The sequence below is a fragment of the Mastomys coucha genome, unplaced genomic scaffold, assembly GCF_008632895.1.
Source record: "Mastomys coucha isolate ucsf_1 unplaced genomic scaffold, UCSF_Mcou_1 pScaffold12, whole genome shotgun sequence".
Classification (NCBI taxonomy): Eukaryota; Metazoa; Chordata; class Mammalia; order Rodentia; family Muridae; genus Mastomys; species Mastomys coucha.
The window spans coordinates 96040082-96049859 of record NW_022196894.1 but is presented as its reverse complement, the minus strand read 5'-3'; the positions used below and the strand labels follow the sequence as shown (position 1 = coordinate 96049859).

At 43.8% G+C, this 9778-nt stretch overlaps 1 long non-coding RNA gene across 1 annotated transcript; it reads left to right on the top strand.

Annotated features, from left to right (window-relative positions):
• Positions 1 to 546: 546 nt before the first annotated feature.
• Positions 547 to 4804, top strand: LOC116086636. The gene is made up of 4 exons (XR_004117018.1): positions 547 to 688; positions 2447 to 2519; positions 2615 to 2744; positions 4791 to 4804. It is a non-coding gene; the product is annotated as an uncharacterized LOC116086636 (long non-coding RNA).
• Positions 4805 to 9778: the final 4974 nt, after the last annotated feature.

Sequence of the window (9778 nt, the reverse complement as noted above, 5' to 3'; positions counted from 1 at the left end):
CCCCAGCGAGCTAAGTCTCTGGTTTCGGTTTTGAGTTCTTTAGTGAGCCCAGCAGGGCTCCCACAGGTTATCACAAAGAATAAGTTAGTTAGTGTGAGGATAGGTTGGTTAGAGAGCGACTAGGTTAGTTATCAGGGGAGTGGGTTGGTAATCACAGGAGTGGGTTATCATGGGAGTGGATCCCAGATGAACAGGGTGAGCTTCTTCCTTTCTATGCTATACTTGCTCTCTTCCGTTTTATGATGCCCCACAAAGGCCTTCATCACCGGTCTGCCCTGGATCTCCAGTGTCCAACTCCAGGTTGTGAAATAAGCTTGCTTCTACCATGTGTGTCTGCCAGTATGTGAGGCTCCAGCAGCAGCAGCAGCAGCAGCAGCAGCAGCAGCAGCAGCAGCAGCAGCAGTAGCAGCCGCCACTGCTGCCAACATCCATTTCTGCTTTTTCCTATCTCCATGTAGGTTTTGAAAGCTTTGGTGTCCTTGACTCACTGCTGCACATTCTGGTACTCTCCTCTTCTTCTGTGCAGCCTTCTCTTGATGTGCCCCAGTCCTGATGTGTGCAGGATTTGTGAAGGGTCTACATAAGCTTTGTACACTGAGGAGTAACACCCCATGGTGGTCACAGCTGGACATCATAAACTACTCAGCCTTCCTTGACAATGTGGACGAGCCTGGATTTCATCCAGAGGGTAGGCAATTGAGCTTCAGGACCCCTGGTAGGGTTTGGGTGGCTGGATCTATAAAGTCTAAGCTCCTATCTCTCTGATACTCACAGGTGTGTTCAACCTATGGCTTATCGGCCACAGTACACCAAGATACATATGCCACTCAACACAAAATTGCAAACTTACTTAAAATATTATGATTTTGTGATGTTTTGTGATGGGGGGGTTGTAACTCAGTTGTATAGTTCTCAAGGGTGACCTTTATAGACTGCGTATGTTACAATGTCAAAGGGTTGCACACACCTGTAGGGTGTAGGCTATCTCAGAAACAAATCAGAACAGGAGTCTGGGAGGGTGTGAATGGCTATGAACTGCAAAAATGGCCCTGGTTCAAACCTTTGTCATAGGGCTGGGATGAAGCCTGCTGAGGTTTCACCCCACCAAAGCCTGTACTTAGTCCTGATTTGCTTTTGTTGATTGTGTTGTTGACCTCGTTGTGTGGACCAAGCCTGCAGCAAGCTTTCGGCTATCCTCCTGCCTCCCAAGTGCTGGGTCTCCAGACCAGGGGATGAAGATTCCCAGGCCCAGGTGATTTGCTCTTCTTCAAGTTGTTTCTCACTACGTGGCAGAAATTTTGATTTTTCTTTTTTCTTTTTGTATTTTTCAATATTTATTTTAGCCTGGATATGGTGGCACACACCTTTAATTCCAGGAGAGGCAGATTACTCACACCTCACACATGTGCCTATGGCCTCATTTGGAAGAAAGGACATTTGTAGATGTAGTTAAGTGAAGAGAAGCCAGGCTCAAAAGTGTAGGAACCAACACAGTATGACTTGTGTCCCTAAAAATAAATCATTAGGCCTGGGACACATCAAGAGAAGGCTACACAGAAGAAGCAGCTAGCACCAGAATGTACAGCAGAGGCAGAGGCAGGCTGATCTCTGAGTTCGAGGCCAGCCTGGTCTACAAGGCAAGTTCCAGGACAGACAAGGCTACATAGAGAAACTCTGTCTTGAAAAGTAAAAATAAAAGATTTGTTTTTAATTGTGTGCATGCATGTTCACATGTAAGAGTTTGTGTGTGTGTGTGTGTGTGTGTGTGTGTGATTGCCTTCACCTTTGTCTCACTCTTTCTTCTCTGGAATTAAAGCCACTTTGACATTTCTTTGTGTGATAGTGTTTTTATTTGTTTAATTTTTTATTTTCACTTTGGTCTTTTTAACTGTTCGGGACTAGAAGGAGAGAGAGCTCACCGAGACACTCAAGTCCTGGGCCCTGCTGAGCTTATCTGAGAATCTTTACCTGGTGGTAGCAGCCTGCTCTTTGAAAAGTCTCTCTGCTCCAGTGTCAACTGCAACTCTTAGTCACAGCATAAACCATTAACCAATTCTATAGAAAAGGGCCCAGAGCATACACCACATCCCTAGGAGTGTCAGAGGCAGCTTACTATGCTTACAAACCACGAAGGCTGTGAGTGCTGGGCTGGGGGGCCTTGTTCAGGCAATACAATTTACAACCTAGAAAAATGGCTCAGATTTCAAAGCAGGTTCTTAACACCTATTGTCTCCTTAACCAAGAAATCCTGCAGTTCAGGAAAGGCCCTTCCTGAGGATGGAAAAATCCAGTACCAGCCAGCCAGTCCCTTCTGTCCCCAGTGGCTTTGTTTTCCTTTAAGGTGGCTGCCTTATCCTGTCTTTGTGCTAATTATCAACCAGCATTAGGTATCACCTGGCAGGATAGAAATGGTCCAAGCACGTCACTGCCCTCCTCCTGTTGCTAGGTAATGACTCCTTCACCTGAGATGGACAAAATGGATCAGGAGACTCGATTCCAGAAAGAAGCCTCCATTTGAGGTCAGTGCAGTGGCCCTTGGGAAGGAGACAGGACAGGGGAGCCCTCTCTCGGGACCCCCTACTCAAGTGACTTCATTGTTCTTTCTTCTCCCTAGTCCTCAGTTCAATGTGCTTGACAGTGACAACCCAAGGTGTGGCTCAGTGTGTGTTACCTAGCACTGTCCCCTGAGAGAAATCCTGTCCCGTCTACTGGCTCTTCATTCAGCCTTCACCTCATCATGACAGGTGACTGCTCAGACTGTCCAAATCGGTGCTCTCAGCCTCCGGAACAACAGCTTTCAGGTGTTTGCATTCAAGCTTAGATGCTCCTTCTGAGGCACAGAGGGAGGCCAACATCTTAACACTGTGCAAGAGACGCAGAGCGGGTGGCAGGAAAGGACATGGAAACTTCAGTCAGCCTTCTGTTACACAAGCCTTGTTTGAACACCAGTCCTGCTGTCCTGCTGTTTACCGACTGTGTCACGATGGGCACTTAAATCTTGTTAGAGTCTTTGTTTTCTTTTGTTTAAAGGAGTAGGCACCTTCTCATAGGAAACTGGCCCAACAAAAACGTGAGCTGCATGACAAGGGTGCTTATATGGTCTGTAACTAAAGCAATGAAAAGAAACAATAGAAACATGAATACTGTTGAAGGGAGAGTGGGAACCTGCAAGATGTTTCAGCAAGGAAGGGTGCTCACTGTGCGAGCCTGACAGCCGGGGTCTAATCCTCAGATTCAGCATGGGCATATGCAAAAAATAAAGGTAATGAAATTTATGAAAAGCTGGTATTATTCTGGCATATTGGTACAGTGAAATGCCACCCAGGCATTAAAACAGCACAGCAGAGCTGGAGAGATGGCTCAGTGGTTGAGAGTGTATATGGCTCTTCCAGAGGACCTGCATTAGATTCCCAGCTCCATACGGAACAACACACACACACTACACACACACACACACACACTACACACACATATACATACAACACACACATACACATACACACACATATACACACACACCACACACACACCAAACACACCACATACAACATACAACACACACATACACACACACAACACACACACAACACACACACCACACACATATACACACATACAACACACACAACACACACACAACACACACACAACACACACACCACACACATATACACACATACAACACACACAACACACACACAACACACACACAACACACACCACACACATATACACACATACAACACACACAACACACTCAACACACACACGTACCATACACACACACAACACACACACACAGCACACACACACACCACACACACACCACACATACCCATACACACACACATATACACACACCACACACACACAACATACACACCACACACACACATACACACACATATACACACATATACACACACATACAACACACACACCACACACACATACACACACACCACACACACATTCACACACATACACACACAACACACACACACACACAACACATACAACACACAACGCACACATACCACATACACAACACATACAACACACACACACAACATACACACAATACACAACACACACACCACACACACATACACACACACACACACACACAACACATACAACACACACAACACATACAACACACACACGCACCACACACACACACACAACACACACCACACACACACCACACACACACCACACACACACACACACACAATTATTTAAACTATTAAAAAAAAAAGACACAGGAAGAAAGCAAATCTTTTCTGAGATGGGTGGATTGGCCCAGTAGGAGCATGGGTCTCTGTATTCTGTGTGGCTAGACATCTGTGGTTGCTGCTTGGGAGACAGGTAGACTGCCAGCATTGCACACCCTTGAAACAGTCACAGTGAAACTGACCAGGGCTCAGTAGTTGCCTAGTCTGTGCTTGATGGATTCTGATAGGATCTGAAACATGACGTCAAGTAAGAACTTCAACACTGTTCAGGAAAAGCATGTGGGTGACACACCCTTCTTGTTTTTTTTGGAGTCTGGGGTTGTAGCTCAGTTGGTAGAACACTTGACTAGCCTGTACAAAGCCCTAGTTTTGATGCTTAGCATCACATAAGACTGGGTGTAGTGATTCATACTTGTCAGGTCTTAGGAAGGTAGAGGAAGGAGAATCTGTGCTTGGGTTTATACACAGAAAATTCAAAGCCAGGCTAGGTTGCATGAGGTTCGGTCTTAACAAAATGTTATTTATTATTTCGATTTTTCTTTTTTGAGACAGTGTCTCCTACGGCCCAGTTTGGCTTCCAACTTCTTATATGGTGAAAACCCTTGAATTCCTAATCCTCTGTCACCACCATGCAAGTGCTGGAAGTACAGGTATGTATCATCCACAAGTCCCTTTAAGTTTAACAAACTTCTTGAATGTCCCTTATTTGTTGCAGAAAAGTAACCATTGTCCTGTGGAGCTTCTCACATGCAGGATTTGCCATTTGTATTGTGTTGGACATCCCTCTAGTTTAATTTTCTGTACAAGATGAGACCTAGATACTGACTCAGTGCAGCCTCAGTTCCGAGGAATAACACTGCCTAGCAGGCAGTGTGGTAACTTCTGGCTGGCAAGCTCTGAATGTCCCCATCCTTCTCTTCCCAAGCCCTGGACTCCTGACCAAGCCATTAGCCCCACATGTAAAACCACTTCGTGCTCCGCCCTCTGCCCTGGTATGGCTTCAGAGATCTCAGGTTCACTTATGGCTTCAGGGCTCTCATCCTCCAGCCTGATGTGCTGAGCACAGCTTTATCTCCTTTGCCATGCGCTGGTGACAGAGGTGCTTGTCTGGCATGCATGAAGCCCAGTACCATGCATAAACCAGGCATAATGGGGCACACTTGCAGTCTGAGCACTTAGGAGTTGGAGGCAGGAGGATCAGAAAGTCAAAGTCATTCTTGGCTACATGGACAGTTTAAGGCCAACCTGGGCTCCATGAGACCTTTGTGTTTTTAAAAAAAAAAATAAAGGAAGAATTTGAGCAACAAACAAGAACAAAGCAGAAAGAGAAAATAGGAAGGAAATGAGTCCTAGGTTACTAAGTGAAGGCCATTTGTTCCCCCCCCCCCACTAGTGGTGGCAGTCACTCTCATAGGACCTGGAAGACAGTAGAGCTTAGGTAGGACATCACCCATCCTTTAACAACTAGCTTGCAAAGTTCCCGAGAATTTCATAATCCCTTCTCGCTCACAGACAAGGCAGTTCCCACTGGCTGGCACAGAACCTGCTGCCAGCTGTGGTCACTTTGCCCAGGGGAGTCTGTGTCCTGAGAGTTGTTTTCAGTTGCCCTTCTGAGCCTCACACACAGAGAGCTGGCTCCTGCCCAGACCCCACACCACCTGTTTCCTTATCTCCCAGGGCTGATGGCTTTACTGTGTTTACCTCGCCATGGTTTTGAATTTTTATTTACTTATATTATTAGTGTGTGTGTGTGTGTGTGTGTGTGTGTGTGTGTGTGTGTGTATGTCTGTATGTGTCTATGTATGTGTAAAATGTGTGAACATCAGAGAACAACTTTCTGGAGGAATCAAACATAGATCACTGGGCTTTCTCACACCCCAGCCTCTACCCTGTCCTACATTTGCCATTGTGTCCTGGAGATAGCTCTTCAGTGCATTACAAGAGAGCTATCCCTGGGTTCTGCTTATGCCTGCCTATCATGTGCAAGGAAACAGAATCCATCCCTACCACCACAAAACACAAGTAAGAAAGAAACATGGAGCCATGAAGCCAGTCTGCTGAAGACCAGCTGCGTCCCTTCCCAGGAGCACACAGTGAGCAGGTGTGCTAGATGGTATCATTTGATAATTCTGCCAGCATGTCTTTGGGGGAAATATCAGGGTTTCTTTGCTGATTTGCTCTTTGCCTGGGGGTTCAGAAGGATGGTGGGTGTGTGGTTTCATCCAGACCCCCAGTGCTGATGAGTTTCCTGTACTCCTGTACTACTATACAGGAGAGTGCCTGGCTTCGACTACTCCACAACTGCAGCAACTGCCCAGATGAGCGCTCTGGGTGAGCAGGGTATGGGTCCCATGCAAGGCTCCTAGGGAGTTTGCCACACAGCAAGAATGATAGGTCTAGTTGTGAACTAGTGGGTTTAAGGTGAGCTGGCTCAAGCTGGGTGCACCCTCGTGCTTCCTGTGCAACTGGAAATGCGATGGTTGATATTGACTGACAGCATGACAGGATCTAGAACCACCTAGGACATAAACCTCCGGGTATGCCTGTGAGGGGTTGTCTAGATTAGGTTAACTGAGGTGGGAAGACACACTCTAAATATGCACAGCCCCATGCCATGGGCTGGTCTTTCAGACTGAGTGAAAAGGAATAAAGCAAAGGACTGCCAGTGCTCATCTCTTTGCTTCCTGAAAATGACCAACAGCCTCAAACTCTGCCTTGTCCAACTTAACCTGTGAGACAGGTTACACTCTTTCCTAAGTTTCTTCTGTCAGATATGTTGTCACAGTTATGGGACAGGGATTAAGATGGGAAGGAAAGCAAAGCAGTTCCCTCATAGGAACAGAACCCAACCAGCAGCCCATGCTGAAGTCGCAGTCACCTGGACCCTTCTCTCCCTTCCCCATCCATGAATGGCAGGTGATCTCAGCTAGGGTGGGGCTGGGTAGCCCCAGAACAGCAGGATTCCCAGTGATAACAGAGAAACTCAATTAAAGAGGCAGAAGCTAAGCCCTCCCCACTCCACCTGTGCTGCCTAGCTCCTTGATCTACCCCTTACTGCCCAACCCCCAAAGCACCCAAGATGTCAAGCCCAGTGGGAACTGGAAGCTACTTGGCAGGCAGGAATAGCTAGCCCTTGGCTCTAAGTGGCCAGGCTCTATTCCGGTTGCCTTGTAGAGGGTGGGTGAAGGCTGAGCAGCCTACAGATAACTTTTGACATCCTTTTGCACTTACCTTGTGAGCCTGACATCTTTTTTGTTGTTGTTGTTGTTGTACTTTTTAAAGTTTTATTGCAATATGATGAGAAAAGTTACCTGATTTCAATTTATCTGAATTTGTTTACATTTAAAAACATATCTTAAGTAAATAGAATTAAATCACATTCTTGTTTTACTTTTGTACCCCCACTCCTCCCAGAGACCCCCCTTTCAATACCTACAATATCTTTTTTTATCATATTCTTTAAAATTTATAAAATATTATAACAATAAAAATGAGTATTATAAAAGTTGTTTGATATCAACAATCAATTTAACAACAGTCTTATGTAGATGCTTGTCTACGGCAATACTGAAAATACAAATGTTTTTCTCAATATAAATTTTAAATAACTACTTAACGTGTTAACTGCATATTTCAAAATGATATATCACTACTAATACTTTCTTAAATGAACATAAATATGTAAAGTGTTTTTGTTTGTTTGTTTGTTTTGTATTTAGTAGAGCTTAAAATCTTGGCTCTTACTGTGGTAACTTGATACAAGAGTTACAAATGTCAAGCAGAGCATTCAATCTCACTCTTTGTTGTTCTCTTACAAACCTCCTTCCAATTTAATTGTCTACATTACTTTTGGGTATATAAATACTTTTAAAATATGTAAGCTGTTCTGAAAACCACAGTATAGTGTAAAAACATGAAATAAACAATACTACTAATAGGCTGAGATAGGAGAAGCAAGATCTCAAGACCATTATATTGTATACAGCAAGACATTGTCACGAACAAACAAGCTGAAAGTGATGGATTGTATAATATCGGACCTACTTCTCCAATTTTCAAATTAGAGAGTCCATTGGATGACAGTCAATAAATTCCTAATTCCTCATATTTTTGGATTTCAGTTGATTAGGATATGTTGGTAATATTAATTTTCATATTAAGATATTAAGAAAAGGTAATTGTCACTTCCTGTTTTTTTGTTGTAAGAGGTAGAATTAGATTTGTGTGGATTTGTTGAAAGAGTACTTTCTTGCTTCTTCTAGGGTGTAGTTTTGCTTTTTATGTTGATGTTTTCTATCTATTATCCTTTGTAGGGCTGGATTTGTGGAAAGATATTGTGTAAATTTTGTTTTGTCATGGAATATCTTGTTTTCTCCATCTAAGGTAATTGAGAGCTTTGCTGGGTATAGTAGCCTGGGCTGGCATTTGTGTTCTTGTAGGGTCCCTATGACATCTGCCCAGGATCTTCTAGCTTTTATAGTCTCTGGTAAGAAGTCTGGTATAATTCTAATTATAAAGAAGTCTGCTATAATTCTGCCTTTATATGTTACTTGACCTTTTTCCCTTACTGCTCTTAAAATTCTTTCTTTGTTTAGTGCATTTGGTGTTTTTATTATTATGTGATGGGAGGAATTTCTTTTCTGGTCCAGTCTATTTGGAGTTCTATAGGCTTCTTGTATGTTCATGGCATCTCTTTCTTTAGGTTAGGGAAAGTTTCTTCTATAATTTTGTTGAAGATATTTACTGGCCCATTATCTTGGGAGTCTTCACTGTCTTCTATACCTATTATCCTTAGGTTTGCTCTTCTCATTGCATCCTAGATTTCCTGGATGTTTTGGGTTAGGAGCTTTTTGCTTTTTTTGCATTGTCTTTGATGGTTGTGTCAATGTTTTCTATGGTATCTTCAGCCCCTGGGATTCTCTCTTCTATCTCTTGTATTCTGTTGGGATGCTTGCATCTATGGCTCCTGATTTCTTTTCTAGGTTTTCTGTCTCCAGGGTTGTCTCTCTTTCTGATTTCTTTATTGTTTCTATTTCCATTTTTAGATTCTGGATGGTTTTTCTCATTTCCTTCACCTGTTTGATTGTATTTTCCTGTAGTTCCTTAAGGAATTTTTGTGTTTCCTCTTGAAGGGCTTCTAGATGTTTACCTGTGTTCTCCTGCATTTCTTTGAGGGTGCTATTTTATGTCTTTCTTAAAGTCCTGTATCATTATCATGAGAAGTGATTTTAAATCTGAATCTTGGTTTTCTGGTGTGATGGTGTGTCCAGGACTTGCTATGGTGGGAGACTTGGGTTCTGATGATGGCAAGTAACCTTGGTTTGTGTTGCTTATATTCTTACGCTTGCCCTGCATCATCTGGTTATCTCTAGTGCTACCTGCCCTTGCTAAATCTGACTGGAGCCTGTCCTTCCTATGATCCTGGTTGTGTCAGAACTCCTCAGAGTCAAGCTGTCTTTGTGATCCTGTGACCCTGGGCTTGTTAGAGCACCTGGGAGTGGAGCTTCCTCTGGGTGTTATGGAATTGGCTGTGGAGCTTG